Source organism: Lepus europaeus, chromosome 5 (genome assembly GCF_033115175.1).
Source record: "Lepus europaeus isolate LE1 chromosome 5, mLepTim1.pri, whole genome shotgun sequence".
NCBI lineage: Eukaryota > Metazoa > Chordata > Mammalia > Lagomorpha > Leporidae > Lepus > Lepus europaeus.
The window spans coordinates 87,537,601-87,562,527 of record NC_084831.1 but is presented as its reverse complement, the minus strand read 5'-3'; the positions used below and the strand labels follow the sequence as shown (position 1 = coordinate 87,562,527).

The 24,927-nt window shown below is 48.5% G+C and overlaps 1 long non-coding RNA gene and 1 other non-coding gene across 2 annotated transcripts in view; one reads left to right on the top strand and one right to left on the bottom strand.

Moving 5' to 3' along the window:
* Window positions 1-243: 243 nt before the first annotated feature.
* TRNAR-UCU (transfer RNA arginine (anticodon UCU)) lies at window positions 244-328 on the bottom strand. Its single transcript is given in 2 exon segments — window positions 244-279; window positions 292-328. It is a non-coding gene; the product is annotated as a tRNA-Arg (tRNA).
* A 1,183-nt stretch (window positions 329-1,511) lies between these two features.
* The window catches only part of LOC133759953 (uncharacterized), a 103,527-nt gene continuing 80,111 nt past the window's right edge, over window positions 1,512-24,927 (top strand). The window contains exons 1-2 of the long non-coding RNA XR_009865941.1: window positions 1,512-1,771; window positions 1,941-2,217. This is a non-coding gene — a long non-coding RNA (uncharacterized LOC133759953). The remainder of the gene's footprint in view (window positions 1,772-1,940; window positions 2,218-24,927) is intronic.

The window sequence follows — 24,927 nt, the reverse complement described above, 5'->3', positions numbered from 1 at the left end:
CCTCCTTTTGCTCCCCACCGCCATCTGGGGACGCTCTTCTCAGGACCCGGATCGGCGCCGCCTCAGCCACTGCGGCCGCCGAGCCCCAGGGGGAGCGGGAGCCCGCGAGCCGAGAAAAGCCGAACGGAGCGGGGAGAGAGCAGGGAGCGGTGAGGGCGGGTGAAGCTGCTTAAGAAAAAGAAAGGCAGGCGAGCCATGACGGAGGTAGAAAGGAAATTCTGGGGAGGAAAAAAGAAAAATCCTCGACTCCGCCGGGACTCGAACCCGGAACCTTTGAATGCCTTCAGCCTCTAGAAGTCCAATGCGCTATCCATTGCGCCACGGAGCCACCTGTTGGAGTCTCCGCGCATCTGCCATATTAAGCCAGAGGCGACGGCCTCGCGCCCTTCCCACCACCCCCGCAGCCTTCTGTGTCGCCGGGGCCGGCCGCTGCGCACAAGGGGCTGCCAGCCGGCGCGGCCGCCTCCAACGCGGCCCGCGGGCGCCGCTGGCTTCTCCCGGGGACCAGCGAGCCCCGAGAGCGGAGCCCGCCGCAGCCTGCCGCTACCGGCCGGTCGCTCGGAGAGCAGCCGAAGGCCGTCTCCGACCCGCCCCTGCCTCGCCGTGCGAACCTCGGCCGCGCCCTTTCCTCCCCGGCTCCCTTCCTGCCCCGAGCGCCCCCGCCCGCCGCCGGGTCTCTCCGGCCGCAGTCCCCGACCGGCCTGGCCCCGGAGACGCAGGCCCGAGCCGGCCGGCCGTTGCGCCGTTAAGCCGGGCCGGTGGCGCCGGGCACTTACGTCGCACCTTTGAGTGGCCGATGCCCAGCGGCTGACAGAGCCCCTTCTCCGGCCCCGGCTCTTCCCTCGCGGCCGGCGGCCCGGACCTGCCCCTGCGAGCGCGGGCCGCGGCGACGCCTGTGTGCGTGCTTATGCGTGTTTATTTACGCGGGGGTTCGGAAAAAAAAAGGAAAAAAAAAAGGGGGGGGTTTGGGTTGCATTTCGCTCCCCACAGACCCAGAGCCGAATTTCTGAGGTATCCGGGCTCTGGTGGACTGAGGGGGGCGACGCGCCCCCAGGGCCGCCGCATCCTCCACCAGCCTGTGCGAGCGCCAGGGGCTACCTGCACGGGCGCCGCGCAGCCGCCCCGCTCCGCGCGCCCGGGGCACGCGGCTGCGTGGGCGGCAGCCAGGAGCGGGACGGCGCGCGTGGGGGCGCTGCGAGCATGCGCGTGCCGGCGCGTGAGGTCGAGGGCGCGCGCCCGAGCGCCGCCGCCGCGGGGCTTCCTGGTGCTGCTCCTGAGGAGGGCGCGGCCGGCTCGACCCCGAGGGGTGGGGGGCGGGCAGCGGGTTTCCAGTGGCCCCCGAGTCCCCAGAAGCGGGACCCCGAAGCCACTCGAAAGAGACGATGTACGTGAAAGCTGGGTGGTTGCTACGCAGCCGCCGCCGAGGCTGGCTCGCCGCTCCAATCAGCGCGCTGCCCTGCCGGCCGCCCGCACGGCCGTCGCCGAGCCGCCGCGGGGCGCGCTCCTCAGGCTGCAAGGCCGCCCGCTTGTGCGGCGAAGCGGGCCAGCCTCAGCCCACCCCCTGGTTTTCCTCCCAGCCCGGAGTCACCAGGCCTCAGAGTGAAATAGTCGCTGTCGGTGTTCCCGGGAAGAGCCTGGCGTGGTTGGGATCTTTGCATTCTTGTTTAACAATCCCGCAGCCGCGCTGGCGCGGGTACTATCGTCCCCTTCTTAAAGAAGGGAAACTTTGCAGCTGGAAGAGTTCAATCAGCCGTGAAGGGGCACCCAGCTGGTGAGTGTGGCGACCTGTGAAAGGTCTGAGAGTGTTAGCTTCCGCAGTTTCGGGAATGCTGACAGAACGCACTACACTCTTGGGTCAGAGACGAGAGCCTGTTGTAACGAAAGTGGTAACCAGAGCACCGGCAGGTTTGTGTTGATTACCTGAACCCCGATTCTTACAGGAAAGAAGCATGTGGGCCCCCAGGCTTGTTCGCACATAAAATAGGTTGCCTTCAGGAGAGGAACGCGGAGCTTAGGAGATCCACGACTTGAGAGTGAGCAGCGGTAGCAAGCCTGTTCTTTGTTCCACGCAGAGACATTACCTCATCCCTCAAGACTGCACGCTACGAACACAACCCCTTGAGAAATGGCCCAAGTACAGAGTTGATCAGAGCCGTACATTCTTGGCGCAGGCAGCGACAGCGTGCAGACCCTAATGGTGAACTGCCTCCACTAACAGTAAGTGAAAGGGCCCCGATTGATACCAGGCCTGTTTCTTTCCACCCGCACATAAGCAAGGTTCCTTGGAAGCAAGCATTTTATGTGGAATGTTGTTATGCCCCCTCTCATGATATAAAGCAAATGTCTTTGCATTGCACGCAGGAAGAATTCTCACAATGGACGAAATTAGGCCTTAAAGTAGAAGGTGGCTTAAAATCGTGTTTAGCACTATTTAAACAAATCTTGACTGAATGCTGCAATGTACCAGGCACTGATCCACTGATCATTGGAGTTTCTCGCAGCCCAAAGGGGGAAGAGATGCTCAGCGTCCCCGTGGGAAAACCATAAAGGAATTCTGCCTGGGGGTGTTAGAGCCAAATCTCGAATGATGAGGAGTCATAGATACGGCTAAACAGCAATTCCGACTCATCTATCCAAGTTCTGGGAAGGAAGGATGTACATGTGCTCAGTTCCACTTAGTGAATCAAACACAGAATTTTAGATATTTGATTCACTCCACTGATTGTGACCTCTTTCTGTGTCGTAGAAAACTTCCAAGATTCAGGGTTAGCAGCGAGTTTGGGGAAATCAGACCTGTGGGAAGCACCCTGTGAGCAATCAGGAGGTACTGTGCATGCCCCACCGTCAGAAGGCTGGGAACAATCACAGCCAGATGAGTGCTGAGTGTGTGGTGGTTCTCTAACAATAGCAGTTTAGAGTGAGCCTGGCTTTAGAGACCCATCTTAGCAGAAAAAGGAATGTAAATGTTTGTCTAGATGCCATCTGGGGAGAAGGAGCCAGTTTTCCCTCTTTATAAACCTCAGAGTTTATAAACAACAGCGCGAGCACAACTTGACCCAAGAATTCCTGCAAGTGAAAAAGCAAACTGCCAACAGAGGGAGCCAAAGCATGGGTTATAATCACCTCTGAGCGGGACATTCTGCCCAGCGGCATTTGAGTTCCCTAGACAGCAAAGCCCTAAATTAAACACAGCTTCGTCTTGATGTTTTTTAAAATTCAAATCCCATATATGCCTTGGGGGTCTGCAGTTACAGGTTTCAAGTTTTTACAGCAGGATTACTTTTTAGTTGGTATGTTTTTCTATTTGCAGTGAGCAGCAGCCATTTTCAGCCTCCCCTGAAAGTCCTAGAAATCTGCTGCACGGGTATTTCTATATATTTTCACTAGCTTTGCTTTACTTCAGAGGGTAATGTCATTGTAGTACCAGTTTAATCAAAGTCAATTCGTATTTAGGAACAATACAGTTGGGTTTACTGTGGAAGATAGAGTGGAAGTTGAAAACAATTCCTGCTTTCATGAACCCTCCAAATTCCCTGGGGGAAATATGACCTGTGTGTATGAAGCTTAAGCGAATAATGCAAGATAGCATATGCAAAGTTGGCAGGATGTGATTGGACATCCATAGCAGTAAAACGGTTTTGAGTTTTCTACCTTCAAATAATAAGCATACAATGCCATACTAATTTAAAGCATAACCCAAAAAAGAAATTGAGAAAGGATGAAATATTTACAAAGCATATGAAAACCCTGGTGGTGGAGGTTCAGAGGATATGGAGTCAGATTTCTGGTGCTCAAATCTTGGCTCTGCCTCTTATTTGCCGGGAATGATTCTTAACTTCTCCAAGCCATCTTTCCCTCATCTGAAAAATCATAAAATTGTTATGAGGATCATAGAATTTGATCTTTGCAAGGATTTGGGTTTCGCCTTGGACTATAGTAAGTGTGTAACGTTTGCTTTTATTATCAGTCAGCAACTCTCAATAAAGAAATCTCACATCCTGCAGGAACAAACTCAAGTTCAGATACAGCATCAGCTAAATTTGTTGCAACTCAAATATGTTTTCTACCTCTCTACCCTACTCCTACTCAACTGTTATGAAAGAGAACACTTTGTTTCTCAGCCTGAAATGTCCACTTTTTTTAAAAAAAAATTTATTTGAAAGGAAAAGGTACAGAGAGGCAGAGGCAGAAAGAAAGAGAGGTCTTCTGTCTGCTGGTTCACTCCCCAAGTGGCCACAAAAGCCAGAGCTAGGCCAATCTGAAGCCAGGAGTCAGGAGCTTCTTTGGAGTCTCCCACGTGGGTGTAGGGGCCCAAGCATATAGGCCATCCTCTACTGCTTTCTCAGGCCATAGCAGAGAGCTGGATCTGAAGTGGAACAGCCGGGACTAGAACTGGCGCCCATATGGGATGCTGGCATTGCAGGTGATAGCTTTACCTGCTATGCCACAGTGCTGGCCTCACTATTTTTTTTTTTTAAGGTTTATTTATTTGAGAGAAAGAATTACAGAGACAGATGGAGAGACAGAGAGAAAGGTCTTCCATCCACTGGTTCATTCTCCAAATGGCCGCAATGGCTAGGGTTGGGCTGATCTGAAGTCAGGGGCCAGGTGCTTCTTCCGGGTCTCCCACACTGTTGCAGGGGCCTAAGCCCTTGGCCATCTTCCACTGCCTTCCCAGGCCATAAGCAGAGAGTGGATGGGCAGAGGAGCAGCCAGGACACTAACCACCACCTATCTGGAATGCCAGCGCCACCAGCAGAGGCTTAACCTACTATACCACAGCAACGGCCTCAAAATGTCCACCTTCAGCTGCAAGCTTCCCCATAGGTCTCCCCACAAGAACCTTGGATGGGCTGTTGTTTTCATTTGTCCAGCCACATGGTTCCCTCAAACAAGGGTGCAGGTCACCCCTCCAGGCCTTATGAAAACCTACTTCATGCTATACAAAATCTGTTCACAAGGTTTAGATGATGGCATTTCCCATCCTAAAATATTTTAACACTGATTTTGAGCTAGACCAAGAGCAAGCTATACTAGGTGGCAAGATGAGAATAGGAAAAGAAAACTTTACAGGATGAAGAAATTTAGACACAGACACAAGAAAAGGGTCTAATGGGTGCTAATGGCAGAGCTGGAACGAAAGAGAGGGAGTACCAGAAAATGGGGCTAAGCAAGTAGGATTCAGGCCAGATGTGGCAAAAGGGGTGAAAGCAGACTTGATTCAAGTTGAGAAGTGCGGATTTAATGCAGCAGGCAGTGGAAGCTATTGATTTCTTTTGGCATGAGAAAAGCTTTGCTTCAGAATGATTAATATCAGAAGTGATTGTGTAAGCTGAGTGGAATGGGGCCAGAGAGTCAGGGAGATTACTATACCCCCATTTAATTTGTACTTGGAGTTTTTCCTATGTTTTCTTCACCTACTCAGCAAATAGTTTTTGAAGGTATAGTTGTCCCAGTAATGACCTTGGGGACATACAAAGATAAAAAAGACACGTGTTTGGCTTACAGCCTAATGAACAGGATAATAAGTCCATGAGCTACTGTGGTGCAAAGTAAAAATGTCCAAGTGAGATACAGGTGCTATGATCTGGGACTTCAGGGGAGAGAAAGGTTGTGAGTACATCTAGAGAGAGGGAATTAGGAAAGGAGGCTGCCCTGGAAATGGACTGTTTTAACCCAGGGCAACTTGCATGCCAGGAAACCCAGGGAGGACTTCAGTAAGTAGACTCAGGAGATGGGAGAGAAAAGATAGGGCAAGGTGGGGAAAATGGTACAGGCTGAGGAGTCCGGTGTGCACTGTCTACAAGGCCCTGGTTGTAGCACTTGCTGGTAGAGAGGGTCAGGGGGTTCAGGGCACTGGTGACAAAGTCAGGACTCCATCAGCACCCCGGCTCTGTGCCATCTGCCTATTTACAAGGGGACAAGAATCCCAGCTGAGGATTAGGGTGCATGATCCCACCCACCAAGGGAAGGGCTGGGGAAGAGGTGGTATCAGAAGAGGGGTTTAGTTGTGGAGGAGAGCTGAGTTAGACGCAGGGATGTCCTCTCTGAGGTGGCCTGGGCCTGCTGGCCAGGCTTTCAGCCTCGCAGGGCTCGGGAAAGGTGTAGGACTGTACTCTAGATGGCACAGTGCCCTGTCTGCCAGATGGCCAGACTCTTCAAGGCTGGAGAGGCTTTGTGCCTGCACAAATGAAAGAGCACACTGAGATTAGCCAGGCCCTCTGCAGCCTCCAAGGACACTGTGGTGAGAAGATAGATGTTGCCCTTGTTCCCAGATACCTTCTGGGTTCTGAAGCACTTTCAAAGCTCTATCATTGTCTGTGTCTTCCCTGAGACCCTAAGCATCTCAGGGCAGGGAACCAAGTCTTCTTCTCCTTCACCCTTGTAACCTCAGTCCCTACCACTGTGCTAGCTGGTGGCGAAGCTGGTGGCGAGCCCCTTTGGATGTTGATTGTATAAATGCATGATTCTTGTAGACAATAAGGAAGCTGCTTGACAGTGTGCCTTGCTCATCTTCCACGTTAGACCAGAAGCTCTGTGAAAGCTAAAACATCCTTGCTTTTTGGTTCTTTTGTAATTCCCTCTAAGACTTAGCGTGTTGCCCTGTGAATAGTGGGTGCTCCACAAATGTTGCCTGAATGATTTTGTAGAAGTCGAGGTTGATATTCAGTGTCCTAATTCCTGCTTCCAGTGGCCCAGTTTGGGGGAGTGATTCTTGGATTCCACACTCCCAGACCTACATCTCTTCTTTCCAAGTTCTTGATACTTGGTAGGATGAGTCCTTTTGGCAAGTGTACAGGGGTGGAGGTGTCTGAGCCTTGCTCCTGGGTATCACAATATCACAAAATTTTTTTAAAAAATTTATCTGTTTGAAAGTCAGAGTTACACAGAGAGTGAAGAGGCAGAGATAGAGGTCTTCCATCTGCTGGTTCACTCCCCAATTGGCTGCAACGGCCGGAGCTGCACCCATTCGAAGCCAGGAGCCAGGAGCTTCTTCCAGGTCTCCCATGCGGGTTCAGGGGCCCAAGAATTTGGGCCATCTTCTACTGCTTTCCCAGGCCATAGCAGAGAGCTGTATTAGAAGTGGAGTAGCCAGGACTCGAACTGGTGTCCATATGGGATGCTGGCACTGCTGGTGGCAGTTTTACCCGCTACGCTGCAGCGTCAGCCCTAATTAGTAGTTTTCTAGTTTTCAAAATATCATTTACTTGACAACTTATAATCTCATCACTAAAATGATCCAACTGTCAGTGGTATAGCCTGGCTTATCTCTGGAGGTTGGTGGGAAGAAGAGGAGGAGAATGCCTTAGAGAGACCTGGCAGGATGGTGCTAGGTGGGTTTGGTGGGCTTTGGAGACAGTCGTATGAGAAATTACTTAACTTCTCCAAACCTATTTTCACACCCCTAAGGTAGAAAAAATAATTTGTACTTCACAGGGTTGTCATAAGGATTAATGGAGCTGCTAACATACACTGATATGACAGTAAGGTATCTATAGTAGTGTTTTATTGCTGCATTCATAAATTGACCTAGGCTTTAGAAGCTTAAAACAATAAAAATTTATCTCACTGTTTCTGCAGGTCAGAGCAGCTAAGCTGAGTGGTTTTGGCTCAGGGTCTGTCTGCAATAACTCATTAAATTTCCTAGTCACCCTTGGCTTTGGAGATCTCTTTACTTTTCTGTCCCAATGTAGCTTTCGTCTTCTCTCCCCCACTCCCTCTTTCTCTCCTTTTAGGCTTCTATCTCTCCTCCCTTCTCCTTTCCCCCCACCTCACTTTGTCCTTCCTCAGCTTCTTCCTCTCTCTCCCTTCTAGGCTTCTCCGCTTCACTCCTTTCTCCCCTTCCGATGGGTTTACAAGAGGCCTGGATATAGAACCAGGGGACCTAGAAGCCTGGCCTGGTCTTGTCAGTGACTTAGTCCTTTAGCCTCTCTGGACACCAGGGTCCTCATCTGCAAAATTAAGGGCTGACCAGGTAATCCCTAGGGTCCTCCCTGGCTGTAAAAGGCTTTGATCCTCCAAGGTCCGCAAGGCCACAGGAAATATCAGAGAGAGCCTCTGTCGATGAGTGGCATCAGGAAAGCCGCCGGCTGGGTCTCTATCTGCCAGGTTCTCCTGCCGTGTGAAGTCCCAGCCTGGCAGATGTCATTAGATTCCCCTCACTGGCTCTAGAGAGGCCTGATTGGGATGAGTGGCACACTTGTCTTGCTAAATCTGACCAACTTACATCATGCCATATGTGCCTCATTACAAACCTGTGCTGGGCCAGACAGATGGACGCTTCCGTGACTCCCAGTGAAAGCCTGAAGTGGTCCACATGGTGGCCCAGCTGGTCCAGAGAGGAGCCCCCATGTCGTGTTTAAATTGTTTCTCAAAGTGTTTTCATTTCTTTGTTTAACAAGCCCTTCTTAGGCACCTGCATGGACTTAGCATTCCACAAGACTGTAGTAATAGAATGCAGAAAAGTCACAATCTCTCCCTTTCTGACCATGCCCCTGGGATTGACCAGGGACTTCCTGTTTCTTCCTATTTGACTTTCCAGCCTGATTTCCCTCCATTGCTCTATCTTAGTTCCTCCAGCCCCTTTCCCTGGAGAGGTTCTGGACATGTCCATGCTCAGCCTGAACAAGGATCCCCTGACTCCACCCCATATGCACATGTGCATGTACACACATAAGCACACATGCACACATATGTGAACACACTGCTACCTCTCTCCCTGGCCATGAGTTCTGCATTCTTTAGGTCTCAGCTTAAGCATTCCTTCCTCAGGGAGATCTTCCCCAACTGGCTCAGCTCCAAACTGAAGTACAGCCGCCCTCTAGTTTATCCCCCTAGAACTTGACTTTCTTTCTCCTGTCAGCCACCATCTTGTAACTCCTTCTGAAGTCTTTCCCTCCCTCACCTGACTACACACCACCTGGCAGCACTGAGGAGCTGGGTCTCTTGATCACCACTGGATCGATGCCTGGCATACAGTTGGTCCTCAGAAAACAAAGAGCAAGTGAAGCTGTGAAAAGCACAGACTTATGGGCCAACATACCCTGTCAGGTTCTCCACCAGGAATGTGAGCAGAGGCTGGGAGACAGCCCCACAGAAAGGGACCCTGATCGCTGGGAGGGACAGGGAAGGGGGCAAGAGCTCTCGGGAGAAATTCCTACCTGATCTTGAAGGAGGAGCAGGGAAGAGGAAAGAACGGGCCAGGCAGAATAGCAGTATGAATACAGGAAAGGAGCAGGCATTCTGGAGGCTTCAGGGGCCTAGGGAGAAACTCAGTGGGCAGATATGGGGCCTGCACCCAGGGCTGGCAGGAGAACTTCTCTTCTGCTCCACTCTCCTCACCCACCCTTCCCTGCCCTGGACACTTTCCCTAAGAGCTCCCAGAATCTTCAACTCTGGAGTCCTTAAGGCAACAGGGTATTCTACAGATCAAAATTCTTCTCTCCTCCTCCCCTACTCCTTCCTTCCTTCCTCACCAAATTCAATTCCTAACAAGGATGCTCAAAAAAAAAAAAAAAAAAAAAAGTAGGCAGAAAATGGAATTCAGCAGTAATGCACATTTTCTATAAGCGTTTTGAAGACTTCTCTCATTTGCTGAGCTCATTTGATGCATGAAAAGTTGGAGAGAGAATTTCCCTCTCACTCTCCATGTTGAAAGATGAAAATCCAGCCCCAGACCAGAAATGGTCCCTGTGGGTTGGCACTGTGATCAGAGAAGCAAATGGGGGCTGGCCTGTGAGCCAGCACGGGCAAAAATGGGCTCTGGTTGGATCCTGAAGGAGGCACAGATGTAGAGGAGCCAGGTTCACTGAGTCAGAACAGAAACAAGGCGAAGAAAAGGCAAACAAGCCTCTCCCCTACTGCATGCCTTTAAATGCTGCCCTCCCCTCTCCTTCTATGGCCTGGGGGCTGGCAGCCGGTGCCAGACTGTGAGTGCTGACTCCGAAGGATTGGCTCTGGGCAAGGAGGGTGAGAGGCTGAGCTCAGGGGAGGGCAAAAGGGCATCTTGCATCATCTTGGCAAGGGGTAGGCAGAGGCTACAGAAAGGTAGGAAATATACCTTGTCCCTTACCGCGGAAGAAACTTGACTGTCTTCTGGTGTGGTGACCTGTGGTTGCTCTCTGAAGAGACTTTAACTCTTACATACCTGGATGCTTTCCTCTACCCAACGGAGCTAAAGCCTGCAAAAGGCATAGCCCCCATGTAGGTAGGAGGGAGACTATGCCGTGGTGGCTGCTGCTTCATAGCTCCTAAAAGCTAGCTGAAGTGGAATAGAATGGGTTCTCCAGGCCAGGGTGCCCGTGGTGAGTGCCTTTCAGGCTGACAGCTGTGCTGGGGGAGCTACCAGCTAAGGTGGACATTGGCGGTAATAGCCCTGGAAAGGAGACTATAGCCCTGAGGTTGAATGGCAGATATAAGTATGGCACTCAAATATTTAATCTTTTATTGTTGAATGAGGTTTTATATGTGCTGCTTCCCTAACTTGACCTTGGGTATGAAGATAATAGCAGGCTCATGTCGCCCAGAGAATCCATTCCAGAGCTGACTAACACCCTGAGAAGTGTCAGTAAGAACTTGTGAGTTTTGATGGATTGCTGGAGGGCTCACGCACAAACTTGGGGGCAAGGCTCCCAGCCAAGCCCGACAAAGCTGCCTCCCGCGCAGAATCATTCCCAGGACGGCTTGTTTCTCCCAGAGAGACAGATTGCCCCCAAGCCACCCAGGCTCACGGAACAAAATGCCCAGAAGGAAACTTGTTTAAATCTAGATTCAGTGCAGTTTTTGAGGAGACCAAGGAAATGAGGAGGAGGAAGGGGCTTGGCAAGCAGCTTTGGGCTTACAGAGGGCATGAAAAAAAATGCCATTTGAGGACCAGGGAGAAGAGACAAAGAGGTTAGTGTGACAGGAAGCCTGGAGGAATAGAGCCAGGAAACAGAGTAGGAGGGAAAGAGGACCTGTGCCAGGAGGAGGTGGGAGCTCAAAGGGAGAGAGAGGTGCATCTAAGCGGAAGGAGGCCTCTGGGCAAGCAGAGCTGCCAGGTCCTGGCCAGTGTTCCAGAGTCATTGTCTGAGGCCTGCAGGTTACACCGACCCTTGGCCTCCTTGTTGGGCACATCCCGCCTGGCCCAGCTCTCGCGGATGGTTTATCCCACGCAGAAAGGAGTTGGCCGTATGTAAGCTGTACATAAGCTCTTGCTCCCAGCCCCTGACCTGCAGGTACAGTTGCCAGACAGTGTTTAGAGAAGGCAGCAGCTTTGGAAATTGGGAGTGGTCTCTGCCATCATATTATGTTCCTTGGGAGGCCCAACCATGCTGATAGGACCAGTTCACAAGGTGTATACAGGGGCACTTTAAGCAAGATGTAGACAGAGTGTAGGGCTGGCAAGGTCCTATGGGCCAGACCAGCGTGATGGCCCAAGGCTTATTTGTTCTGTCAATGAACATTGTTTTTTTTTTTGTTTTGTTTTGTTTTAAATTTTTCTTTCATTCTTTTTCTTTATTTAAAAGGCAGAGAAAAAGCAGAGACAGAGAGATATTTCATCTACTGGTTTACTCCTCAAAACACCAGCAACAGCCAGGCCTGGACAGACCTAAGCCAACAGCTGGGAACTCCATCTGGATCTCCCATGTGGGTGGCAGGGACCCAAGTACTTTCTTTTCTTTCTTTCTTTCTTTCTTTCTTTCTTTCTTTCTTTCTTTCTTTCTTTCTTTCTTTCTTTTTTTTTTGACAGGCAGAGTTAGACAGAGAGAGAGAGAGAGAGAAAGGTCTTCCTTCTGTTGGTTCACCCACCAAATGGCCGCTACGGCTGGTGCGCTGCGCCATCCAAAGCCAGGAGCCAGGTGCTTCCTCCTGGTCTCCCATGTGGGTGCGGGGCCCAAGGACTTGAGCCATCCTCCGCTGCCTTCCCGGGCCACAGCAGAGAGCTGGACTGGAAGAGGAGCAACTGGGACAGAACCAGTGCCCCAATCAGAACTAGAACCTGAGGTGCCTGCGCCACAGGTGGAGGATTAGCCTAGTGAGCCATGGCGCTGACCCCAAGTACTTTCTTTTTTCTTTTTTTTTTTTTTTTTGACAGGCAGAGTGGACAGAGAGAGAGAGAGAGAAAGGTCTTCCTTTTGCCGTTGGTTCACCCTCCAATGGCTGCCGCGGCTGGCGCGCTGCGGCCAGCACACCGCGCTGATCCGAAGGCAGGAGCCAGGTGCTTCTCCTGGTCTCCCATGGGGTGCAGGGCCCAAGCACCTGGGCCATCCTCCACTGCACTCCTGGGCCACAGCAGAGAGCTGGCCTGGAAGAGGGGCAACCAGGACAGAATTCGGCGCCCTGACCAGGACTAGAACCCGGTGTGCCGGCGCCACAAGGCAGAGGATTAGCCTAGTGAGCTGCGGCGCCGGCTCCCTAAGTACTTTTGACATGACTTGCTGCCTCCCAGGTTATTCATCAGCAGGAAACTGGAATCAGAAGTGGAGTTGAGACTTGAACCCAAGCACTCCAGTACTGAATGCAGGCATCCCAAGTTCATGTCTTAACTGCAGCACCAAATCCCTGCCCTCAAACATTTGTTGAGTGTCTGCTAGGAGCAGAACAAATAAAACAAACTCCCTGATCTCTTGAATTAGTTCTAATTTACATTCTAGTGAGGGGTAATAGGCTGGTAAACAATAAGATACTTTTTGTGTGAGTTAAGTAGGTTCCTTGTTTGTTTGCTTGCTAGTATTTTGCTTCCCAACCAGACTGAAGCTGTTCAGGACCAGGTCTTCTGAGCTCTGATGTCAATAATGCACAACAGAAAGACAACCAGTGCTTTTGTATGTCAACACTAATTTGACTTGTGCAACACTTTTATGCATTTTTCTTTGCTCTCACCATTTCCACATTAGTCAGCAGTCCCATCGGGAATGGAAGGGGAAGGAAAGTTTCAGAGGGTGGACTCTCCATGAGGAGAGACGTCTGCCTCCTAACTACACGCCTCTTCCCCCAATTCTACCAGCCTCTTCCCCCAATTCACCTTCTTACACTCTTGGAGGAATCTTTAGAACATGTTTGTGCCAAGACGTGATTCTCTGCTTAAAAAGTTTTGATGATAAGTTGGTTGGGATGTTTTTGACTCCCAAGTGATAGAAAGCGCTGGCTCAGCCAGAATAGCCGTAGACAGTTAACACCTCACCCAGCAAGTAAGGCTTCCAGGAGACTAAGTCAGCGATTTGATGACCAGGAGCCATCAAATTCTTCCTTTCATTCTCCTCCATCATTTCTTCCATGATGGACCCTTCTGGAATTGCATGATGGTTGCAGCATCTAGACCCCTACACTACCCGTCAGAAGGAGAGGCACGCTTTTTCCCCTGTGTGTCTGCAAACAGGAAGGAGACCTTTCCCAGGGCTCCTAGTAAATTGTTTCTGTGACTTATGGGCCAGATTCAAGCTGATGCCTTTTCCTAAATACTGACAAAGTAGTAGGATTTCCATGGATGACTCTGAGATACATACGGTGCTGTGGAAAGGAGATTTCCTGATCAAAAGAGTATCTGCTCATCAAGGAGTCAGTATGGAGTAGTGACTGGTTGGTGGTAGGTAACCACAGGTATCTTACAAATCACTTCCTCTCACTTTCAGGAAAAAAAATCAAACCCTCTATCAAAACATCAAAGGCCCTGCACAATCAGGTCCTGGCCTGCTCATCCAGCCTTATCTTTATCAACAACACCCAACTGCCTTTCTCAGACCATATCGAAGTGTTGCAATGATCTAAACTCTTTGTTCTCTAATGCCTCAATGTCTCTGCCTCTACTGTGCCTGTACTGACTCTTGCTGCCTTGTTCTCTCAGACCACTTTTTTTGTGTGTGTGATGAAGAAACATATATTTAGAATTAGGCGGGGACGGCGCTATGGCTCAGTGGGTTAAAACCCTGGCCTGAGGTGCCGCTGGCATCCCATTTGGGTGCCAGTTCTAGTCCAGCTGCTCCTCTTCCAATCCAGCTCTCTGCTATGGCCTGGAAAAGCAGTAGAAGATGGCCCAAGACCTTGGACCCCTGCATCTGCATGGAAGACCCAGAAGAAGCTCCTGGCTCCTGGCTTCAGATCGGCGCAGCTTTGGCCCTTGTGGCCATCTGGGGAGTGAACCAGCAGATGGAAGACCTCTCTCTCTGACTCTACCTCTCTCTGTAACTCTGTCTTTCAAACAAATAAAATAAATCTTTAAAAAAATAGAATTAGCCAGCTGAACTCCGTTTACATGGTCCATATTTTGTTGGCGACATCCAGAGCATCATAATCAGGAACCAGTGGAACATATGCCTTCTCTCTAGCAGGCTTGATCAAGTTACTGACTTGATGAGGTCTAATAATATTACCTACCTCATAGAGTTGTTGTGAGAATTATAAAGCATGTAAAATCCTTAGTATCAGATGTGCTCAGTAATTACTAATTCTCATCATTTACTGATAATTATTAGCATTCTTATGGAAAGGCATCTGTTGATACACACAAATGGAGCAGCCTAGTGCCACAATGTTATTCCAACATATTTGATCACTTTTCAAATGATTCTAACATTTCATCAACCAATATCTGCTTTTTGAAAGGTAGGCCTGGCATCAGCACTGTGGCATATGGGTAAAGCTGCTACCTGCAGTGCCGGCATCCCATATGGTACCAGTTTGAGTCCCTGCTGCTTCTCTTCCAATCCAGCTCCCTACTAATGCTCCTGGGAATGCAGCAGAGAATGGCCTGTCCTTGGGTCCCTGCACCTACATAGGAGACCCAGAAGAAGCTCCTGGCTCCTGGCTTTGGCCTGGCGCAGCTCTGGCCATTGCAGCCAACTGGAGAGTGAACCATCTCTCTTTCTCTCTCTCTTTCTCTTTCAGCTCTGGCTGTTGCAGCCATCTGGAGAGTGAACCAGTGGATGGAAGACCACTCGCTCGCTCGCTTGCTCGCTTGCTCTTCCTCCCTCCCTCCCTCCCTCCCTCCCTCTCAAATGAATCTTTTTTTTTTTTTAACTTTTATTTAATGAATATAAATTTCCAAAGTACAGCTTATGGATTACAATGGCTTCCCCCCCCCATAACTTCCCTCCCACCCTCAACCCTCCCCTTTCCCGCTCCCTCTCCCCTTCCATTTACATCAAGATTCATTTTCAATTCTCTTTATATACAGAAGATCAGTTTAGTATATATTAAGTAAAGATTTCAACAGTTTGCCCCCACATAGCAACACAAAGTGAAACATACTGTTGGAGTACTAGTTAGAGCATTAAATAACAATGTACAGCACATTAAGGACAGAGATCCTACATGATATTTTTTAAAAATTGATTAATTTTCTATGCAATTTCCAATTTAACACCGTTTTTTTTTTTTCATTTTCAATTATCTTTATATACAGAAGATCGATTCAGTATATACTGAGTAAGGATTTCATCAGTTTGCACCCACACAGAAACACAAAGTGTAAAAATACTGTTTTAGTACTAGTTATAGCATTACTTCACATTGGACAACACATTAGGGACAGATCCCACATGAGACGAAAGTACACAGTGACTCCTGTTGTTGATTTAACAATCTGACACTCTTGTTTATGGCGTCAGTAATAAATGAATCTTTAATAATAAAGTAAAAATAATTAAAAAAAAAGAAAGGTAGGTCCCTATAGTCTTGTGGGCCATGGTCTTCCATGTAGACACCTTGCTGTACAGTGCAAACATTTTTGAAGCCTTCTCTGCCACCACCTCTGAATGCTGCGAACATCCCAGGGCTGTTTCTAAGAAGAGAGTAAAGGCGCTTCCTGTGATTGCACTGAACTCTCCGAGGGCCCTGCCCTTATCAGTTGTCTCCTGGATGAGGAGATCAGAGGAGGTTCTGCTCCTGGCCCTAGAAGGAGATCCCTGGCCTCTCATTTCTGAGCTTCAAAGGACTCTGGAGGAGGCTCAAGGAAAGATGGCAGGGGCTGGTGCTGTGGTGCAGTGGGTTAAAGCCCTGGCCCGAAGCGCCGACATCCCATATGGGTGCCGGTTCGAGTCCCAGATACTCCTCTTCCGATCCGGCTCTCTGCTATGGCCTGGGAAAGCAGTACAAGATGGCCCAAATCCCTGGAAGAAGCTCCTGGCTCCTGGCATCGAATCAGCGCAGCTCCGGCCGTTGCAGCCATCTAGGGAGTGGACCATTGGATGGAAGACCTCTCTCTTTTTCTCTCTGCCTCTCCTTTCTCTGTGTGTAACTCTGACTTTCAAATAAAATAAATAAATCTTAAAAAAAAAAAGGAAGGATGGCAGATGTGCCCAACCCTTGCCCCTTGGTGTTGGAGGAAAGCCCCCAAGACATGGTTTGAAGGCTCAGTTGGGCTCCTAGATACTTAAGGCATAATAAGAAATACACAGTTTAGTTTCTGTGCAGTTCCTAAAATTCTTGTAATTTTGAAGTAATGGGAGCATTTTTGGTAAAAGACATTTGGTCTTAGTACCGAGCTCCTGATACAAGACATTTAAGACCCTTGGAATCTTGGGAATGATAGAAGTATCTTTTTTGTAAATGAGGTGACTCTTGAATGATTGGAGAAGATGATAACTTCAGGATGGGATCTGGTTACCAGAGGAACCAACTGCATGATTAGTGGGTCAGAACTTACAGCTCTATCCCCTGACCTTTGGGGAGAGGGGAGGGGTCAAAGATTGAGCTCAAGCCCCAGTGGACACTGAGTCAATCAATCCTGCCTCTATAATGGAACCTCCATGAAAACCCTAAACAGTGTGATTCAAAGAGCTTCTGTATTGGTGAACACATTTCACTTGCCACACCTTATCCCACACACCTTGCCCTATGCATCGCTTCCATTTGGCCGTTCCTGTGTTGTATCTCTATAATAAATTGGTGCTAGTAAGCAAAGTGTTTCCTTGAGTTCCAAGAGCCATTATAGCAAATTATTGATCCTGGAGAAGGGAATTGTGGGAACCTTCAATTTATGGCTGCCTGGTCAGGAGTTCAAGAGACCTCAGACTTGTGGTTAGCCTCTAAAAGGGCAGCAGTCTGTGGGCTGAGCCTTCAATCAGTGGTGTTTGCACTAATTCCAGGTAATTAGTTCCAGAACTGAGTTAAATTGTAGTTGGGTCTGCAAGGTGGATTGGAGAATTTCCACACAGTTAGTGTCAGAAGGGTTGAGATTGTACAAAAATGGGCATTCTTTAGGTTTTTTTTAAAACTGATTTCTGCCAAAATTAAGGTCTCTAGGTACAACTATCACCTTTAACTGTGTTTGTGTATGTTCTGGATTTTGAGTTGACTTTTTAAAAATACTTTTTAAAAAAAGATTGCTTTTTATTTATTTGAGAGGCAGAGTTACAGAGACAGAGAGAGAGAAGGAGAGACAGAGAGAGAGAGGACTTCCATTTGCTGCTTCACTCAAACTATCATCTTCAACTGTGTTTGTGATGTTCTGGATTTGAGGTGAATTCTTTTTATACTCTTTTTAAAGATTTATTTTTTTATTTACTTGAAAGGCAGAATTATATAGAGAGAGGGAGAGACAAAGAGAGAGGTCTTCCATCTGCTGGTTCACTCCCCAAATGGCCTGCAATAACCAAGAATGGGCCAGGCTGAAGCCAGGAGCTTCTTCCAGGTCTCCTATTTGGATGCAGGGGCCCAAGCACTTGGGCTATCCTCTGCTGCCTTCCCAAGCACATTATTAGGAAGCTGGATCGGAAGTAGATCAGCTGGGATTTGAACCAGTGCCCATATGGGATGCCAGCACTGCAGGTGGTAGCTTAACCCACTCTACCACAGTGTCAGCCCCTTAAGTTGGCTCTTTTTTTTTTTTTTTAATTTGTTTATTTATTTGAAAGGCAGAGTTACAGAATTGGGGGGGGGGGGAGTGGAGAGACAAGAGAGAGAGAGGCCGGCGCCGCGGCTCAATAGGCTAATCCTCCACCTACTGGCGCCGGCACACCGGGTTCTAGTCCCGGTTGGGGTACCGGATTCTGTCCCAGTTGCCCCTCTTCCAGGCCAGCTCTCTGCTGTGGCCCGGGAGTGCAGTGGAGGATGGCCCAAGTACTTGGGCCCTGCACCCCATGGGAGACCAGGAGAAGCACCTGGCTCTCCTGCCTTCGGATCAGCGCGTTGCGCCGGCCGCAGCGCACCAGCCGCGGTGGCCATTGGAGGGTGAACCAACGGCAAAGGAAGACCTTTCTCTCTGTCTTTCTCTCTCTCTGTCCACTCTGCCTGTCAAAAAAATTTTAAAAAAATAAAAAGAGAGAGAGAGAGAGAAGTCTTCCATCTGCTGGTTCTCTCTCCAAATGGCCTGCAATGGCCAGGGTTGGGCCATGTCAAAGCCAGGAGCCAGGAGCTTCTTCAGTATCTCCCATGTGGGTGCAGGGGCCCAAGGACTTGGGCCATTTTTCGGTGCTTTCCCAGGCACATTATGGATCGGAAGTGGAGCAACTAGGACTCAAACTGATGCCCATATTGGATGCCAGCACTGCAGGTGGAGGCTTAACCTTCCACTCCGCAGCGCCCGTCCCATGTTGGGTATTTTCAGCTGATGCTGGTGCTGGGTGGGGTTTTGTGGAAGTAGCAGTTTTCTGCAGTGCAGAATGTTGGAGGGTTTGGGTGGAGTTGATGGAGTTGTAGAGAGGGACTGATGACCTCAGCTCTCTTCCTGCTAGCTATCTACCTACATCATCTCCTTCCCCCACCTCTGAGGTTTTCATCCTTAATCTTTATGGGAAGTCAAGAGAGAAAGGTCTATCTTTGACACTCTTAACACTGTGTAAGGAGAGCATTCCTGCCTAGCCAGGGCACCAGAAACCCTTGCTAACTGATCTAGAGCTTCCATTGAGGAGATGGAGGTTTGTCATCAATCATTAGTAATGGCTGGAATCCCTGATGATCATCTTTATGTGAAACTGTTGGTTTCTGGAAGACATAAATTGACTATTAGGGTGAGTATCCATGGGCTAAAAAGGAGAAAGAATAAGAACCATATTAGAGAAGGGAGGACAGTTTTTGCTGTTTCCCAGATGGTAGATGCGAAGGGATTTCCCTTATCAAAACCATGGAGCCACTTGGCTTGATCTTGAATCCTTTTGGTGGTATGGATGAGTAGCATGGCCAGTTAAGCTACCACTCGGATGCCTGCATCCCATATCAGAGTGCCTGATTCAAATCCATCTACTCCATACTTCTGATCCGGCTTCCTAATAATGCCCCTGGGAAGCAGCAGGTGATGGCCCAAGTATTTGGGCTCCTGACATCCATGTAGGATGCTGACTTCAGCCCAGCCCAGCCTCAGCCATTGTGGGCCTTTGGGGAGTGAACCAATAGATGGGAGACATCTCTTCCTCTGTCTCCTCTCACCCTTCATCACACTGTCTTTCCAAAAAAGTAAAATTTTTTTTTAAAAGTCCTTTTGATGTCCTCTTCCATGAGCTCACTGTTGGTCATGTGAGTGCCACAGGTTTTATTAATCACTGCATATGCTCCTCTCTATTCTGCCAGTGAGTAATCTAGGACTAGTAGTTATCCATGGCCGCATTAGATAAGGAATATAAAGAATCTTGTAGTTGCTCTCGGGCCTGGCCTGTGGTCTGGGCTATCACCTAAGGTGGCAGACAGGTTTCTTAAAGCAATTTAATGACATTTAATAAGATTTTTTTCCCCTTTTACTACTATGTTGGAAAAGGTTACCATGGAGTTTTCCTCCATCTGGCAGCTCCCTGTGAAAGATAGAAAGAGTAGGAAAAACATGTCAGCTGGGAAGTGCAGCAGCCTTAGTGGCTGTCTCTTTAGGGAGAAGTTTATTGCAAAGCAAAAAATTTTAGTTATCTTTTAGCCTTTTGAAGATAACCTTGGGTTCATCAGTTGGCTCACAAGAGTAGGCAGAGTTATCTTTTTGGTGTGTCTGTGAAGACTCAAGGTATAGAGGTTTAATTCTTGACAGATGTACCCAGTTAGAAATTCCCTGTAATTTAACTGCAGCAGGAGTGCTAAGTATACCTGATAGGGTAATTTGCACTCAGGCTGTAATTTTTCAGGGCAGTGTGGGCAGGGAGTTCCTCTCTCCAGATTTTTAATAAAACTAGATCTCCTGTGGTGATTGGTTGTTAATGATTTTTAGAATCTGATGCCAGGAGAATCTTGTTGCCATATTCTATCAGAGCCTTCTGTGCTTGGCCTAGTCTGCTATACTGCTTTATTTGATCTTCCAGGTCTCCCACGTGAGTGCAGGGGCCCAAGGACTTGGGCCATCTTCTACTGCTATCTCAGGCCATAGCAGAGAGCTAGATAGGAAGAGGAACAGCCAGGACTAGAACTGGCGCCCATATGGGATGCTGGCATTTCAGGCGAGAGTGTTAACCCACTGCGCTTGAGTATCTGAATCAAAGAGGATATTAGAAGTGAAGAAGAGCCTCCCATATAAATATCTAAAGGGCTAAACTGTAAGGTAGCCTTGGGTGCCATCCTCATCCTATGGGGGGTGGGGGAATGGACAATAGCTTGACCCAGGATTCTGAAGTCCCTTGGAATAGCTTGGCCAGAGTTTTTTGAAAATAATGATAGAGTGCCTCCAAAAGGCATGGAAATGGTGGGAAATCCCTGGAGTGGTGGTTATCTGCTGAGTTACTAGAAACAAAGGAGGGGCCACTGTTACTGTGGAGGAGACTTAGGACCCCAAAATGTAAAGTTATTTTACTAAGATTTTGGATACTTTTGTCTTTTCTGGTCAGGTTGGAAAGACTTCTACCTATCCAGAGAAAATATCAATGAAGACTAACAAATATTTGTGACTATTTTCTGAGGCCATGTTAGTGAAGTCTGCTAATTCTCACTAGTATAGGTTCCTTTGCTTTGTATAGGAGTGAGTAAGGGAGGTGCTTGGTGTGGAGGCCAGGGTTCTTTTTTTTTTTTTTTTAATATTTTATTTATTTATTTGAGAGGTAGAGTTACAGTGAGAGGGCGAGACAGAGAGAAAGGTCTTCCAATCGCTGGTTCACTCCCCAAATGGCTGCAATGGCCAGAGCTGAGCCAATCTGAAGCCAGGAGCCATGAACCTTTTCTGGGTCTCCCACACAGGTGCAGGGCCCCAAGAACTTGGGCTATCTTCCACTGCTTTCTCAGGCCACAGCAGAGAGCTGGATCAGAAGAGAAGCAGCCCAGACTAGAACTGGAGCCCATATGGGATGCTAGCACTGCAGGTAGAGGATTAACTTACTGCACCATGGTGCTGGCCCCTAGGCTCATTTTTCTTAAAACGTTTATTTGTTTATTTGAGAGGTAGAGTTACAGGGAGAGACAGAGAAAAAGGTCTTCCATCTGCTAGTTCACTCTCCAAATGCCTGCAATGACCAGAGCTGGGCCAATCCAAAGCCAGGAGCCAGGATCCTCCTCTGGGTCTTCCCCATGGGTGCAGGGGCCCAAGCACTTGGGCCATCTTCTGCTGCTTTCCCAAGGCATAGCAGAGAGCTGGATCAGAAGAAGGATAGCTGGGACATGAACCAATGCCCATATGGATGCTGGCACTGCAGGAGGAGGCCTAGCCCCCCACCATGCCACAGTGCCAGCTTCTAGGTTATTTTTTAGACAAAGGGGTATAAGATCAAGTCATTTTCTTTATAATAATATGCAGTTCTTTTCTTCCAAAGATAAAAGAGAGTATCTGAATTAGGATCTTTCTCCCAGGTGGAGTCATGCATTTCTTTGACAGTCTTCCACTGAGAGGCCATTGGGAACATGATTTTTAAAAATTTTTTAAAAGATTTATTTTTATTTATTTGAAAGTCAGAGTTACTCACGGAGAAAGGAGAGGCAGAGAGAGGGAAAGAGAGGTCTTCCATCCAATGGTTCACTCCCCAGTTGGCCGCAACGACTGGAGCTGTGCTGATCTGAAGCCAGGAGCCAGGAGCTTCTTCCGGTTTCCCACACAGATGTAGGGGCCCAAGGACTTGGGCCATCTTCTGCTGCTTTCCCAGGTCACAGCAGAAAGCTGCATCAGAAGTGGAGCAGCCGGGATTAGAACTGGCGCCCATATGGGATGCTGGTGCTTCAGGCTAGGGTGTTAACCCGCTGCGCCACAGCGCCAGCCCCTGGGAACATGATTTTATGGTCTAAAATCTACGTCTATTGGGATCTTTAGTGTAACCTCATTGCTGGATCCATTTCATATCAAGCATGAGACAGTTGGTACTTCTGTCCCTAGAGGTTGATGTATTAGAGCTATTTCCAGAACCTCCTGCATGGTAGCCTTCTTTGTTGCCTGGTCTTCCAGTGCATTTCCTCTGATGATATGTCTGTTCCCCTTCATATTCCCTGCAGTGAATAGCAGCTGCCTCCAGACGCTCCTAAACTGTCCAAAAGAGAGGCCAAAGTCTTGGCCATGTTTAATGGGAGAGCTTGTTTTTGCAGTCATTAGGCCTCTTTCTCTCCAAGTTGCCAAATGTGAGTGCAATGCAAGTAAGTCTGTATGGATATTTGGAGTCTGTATAGATATTGACTCTTTGACCTTTCCCCAGGTTGTTTTATTTTTTTTTTAATTAATTTATTTGAAAGACAGTGACAGGGAAAGAAAGAGAGTTCTTCCATCCATTGGTTCATTTCCCAAATGGCCACAATAGCCAGTGCAGGGCCATGCTGAAACCCTGATCCAGGAAATCCATGCAGATCTCCCACTTAAGTGGCAGAGACCCAAGGACTTGGATGATCATCTGCTGCCTTTCCCAGGCATACTAACAGGAAGCTGGATCAGAAGCAGAGCTGCCAGGACTTGAACTGGCACTCCAAGATGGGATGCTGGCATCACAAGCTGTGGTTTAACTTGCAGCACCACAGTGCCAGCCCTTTTCCCTTGTTTCAATGCTCTAACCAAGGTCTTAAGTTTGGCCGTTTGAGCTGAGGTGTGAGGTGGTAATGTCCGGGCCTCTACAATGAGGATAAGCTCTACCATGGCATGTTTTGCCTTTCTAATAACTTCCTTTGTGAAGCTGTGGCCATCAGTGAACCATTCAGTATCCAGGTTTTCCAGAGGCTCATCCTGTAGATCCGCTCTCCCAGAGTACACCTGCTCCATGGTCTATGGCCAGGTTTTCAGTATTTTCAGATGGCAGACGAGTACTTAGAGAGTAACTTTGAGAGTTACTTCCGGTGAATCTAAAACAAGAACCTGGTATTTAGTAAGGCATCCTGCTATTAGCCATTGGTGTTCTCTAATCTCTAGAATCCCTCCCTTGTACTTGCTGTAGAGTTTGAACTAGAGATTAGAGTTAGGGCCTAACGGTCCTCAGTAAATTTGGTAAGGTATTCTGAAAGCTTCCCTAGCTAGTTTACATTGATTTAAGTCAGTCTCTGAAAAAGGGGACACATACTGTATTCCCTTTTAAAGAAAATGACTATTTATTTGAAAGGTGTGTGTGTGTGTGTGTGTGTGAGAGAGAGAGAGAGAGAGAGAGAGAGAGAGAGAAATCAATCTTTAATCCTCTAACTCACTTCCCAAATATTCATAACAGCCAGGATTGGACCAGGCTGAAACCAGGAACCTGGAACTGCATCCAGGTCTCCTTTTTGGGTGTCAGGGGCCCAAGTACTTGGGCCTTCTGCTGCTGCTTTCTCCACCACATCATCAGGGAGTTGGATTGGAAATGAGGCATCTGGTACTCAAACCAGAGCTCTGTTATGGGATGCCAGGGTCGAAGGCAGCTGCTAAACTTCTTGTGCCACAACACTGGCTATCCGCCTCTCTTCAAAAGGACAAAATTTACCTATACCTGGATGGTAGCAGGTCCTGCTGTGATCCCAGCCAGACTGTTCTCGAGTAGAGGGGAACAGATCAGGTTGTAGGGTGGAGGCAGTGGGTTAGTTGAAAATGAAAGATAATTGGGGCTTGTAAGAGATGGGGAGGACTCATCACATCCCTAAGGAGCAAAAAGGCTGGAGTTTTAGAAGGCATTAAGTGAGAGGTCAAGCAATGTGGAATGTCCATAGCCAGATGGCAGTAGAAATAAGGAGAACACCTCTGGTCATTATACAACCTGGAAGTAAGTCACAACCACTCTTAAATACCTTCTTCACAAAGGACCAGTGGTATCTGATCTGCACAGTGCTGGTTCTTGGCTTTCCCACCTCCAACAGTTATTAGAGGAAGTAGACATAGTTGGGTTAAGAAGAGTTAGTCTGTAGTGGGTCAGAACAGAAGGGGAAAAAGACAGAAAAAAACCAAGACTTTCAAGTACAAAGGAGGCAAGAGTTAGGAGAAAGACTCACCAGCCAATTTTGGGGTGGGTTTTCACCTCCTGGCTGGCTCGCCAAAGATGTTGTTGGCTGACTGCATCCAGGTTCTTGTCTCCGATTAAGAAATAATTTAGGCCGGCACCATGGCTCATTTAGCTAATCTCTGCCTGTGGCGCCAGCACCCCGGGTTCTAGTCCAGGTTGGGGCACTAGATTCTGTTGCTCCTCTTCCAGTCCAGCTCTCTGCTGTGGCCCAGGAGGGCAGCGGAGGATGGCCCAAGTGCTTGGGCCCTGCACCCGCATGGGAGACCAGGAGAAAATACCCGGCTCCTGGCTTTGGATTGGAGCAGCGTCGACCGTAGCGGCCATTTGGGGAGTGAACCAATGGAAGGAAGACCTTTCTCTCTGTCTCTCTCTCACTGTCTATAACTCTCCCTCTGTCTCTCTCTCACATTGTCTAACTCTGCCTGGCAAAAAATTTAAAAAAAAAAAATAAATAATTTAAAGTGAGATAAAGATAGAGATCAACAGAGGATTAAGGTTTATTATCACAAAGCAGAAGTACATTCTCAAGAGGGAGTACTGTGAGCACTCTCAAGCATGAGCTGTGTCCAGTGAGGTTTGGAGTTATCCCTTTATATGGTCTAGAGGAGTTGAATACTCATAAGGGCCGTTTGGCTTGGTTATGTGAATTATTCATAAAGGGCAGTGTTTGGGGCAT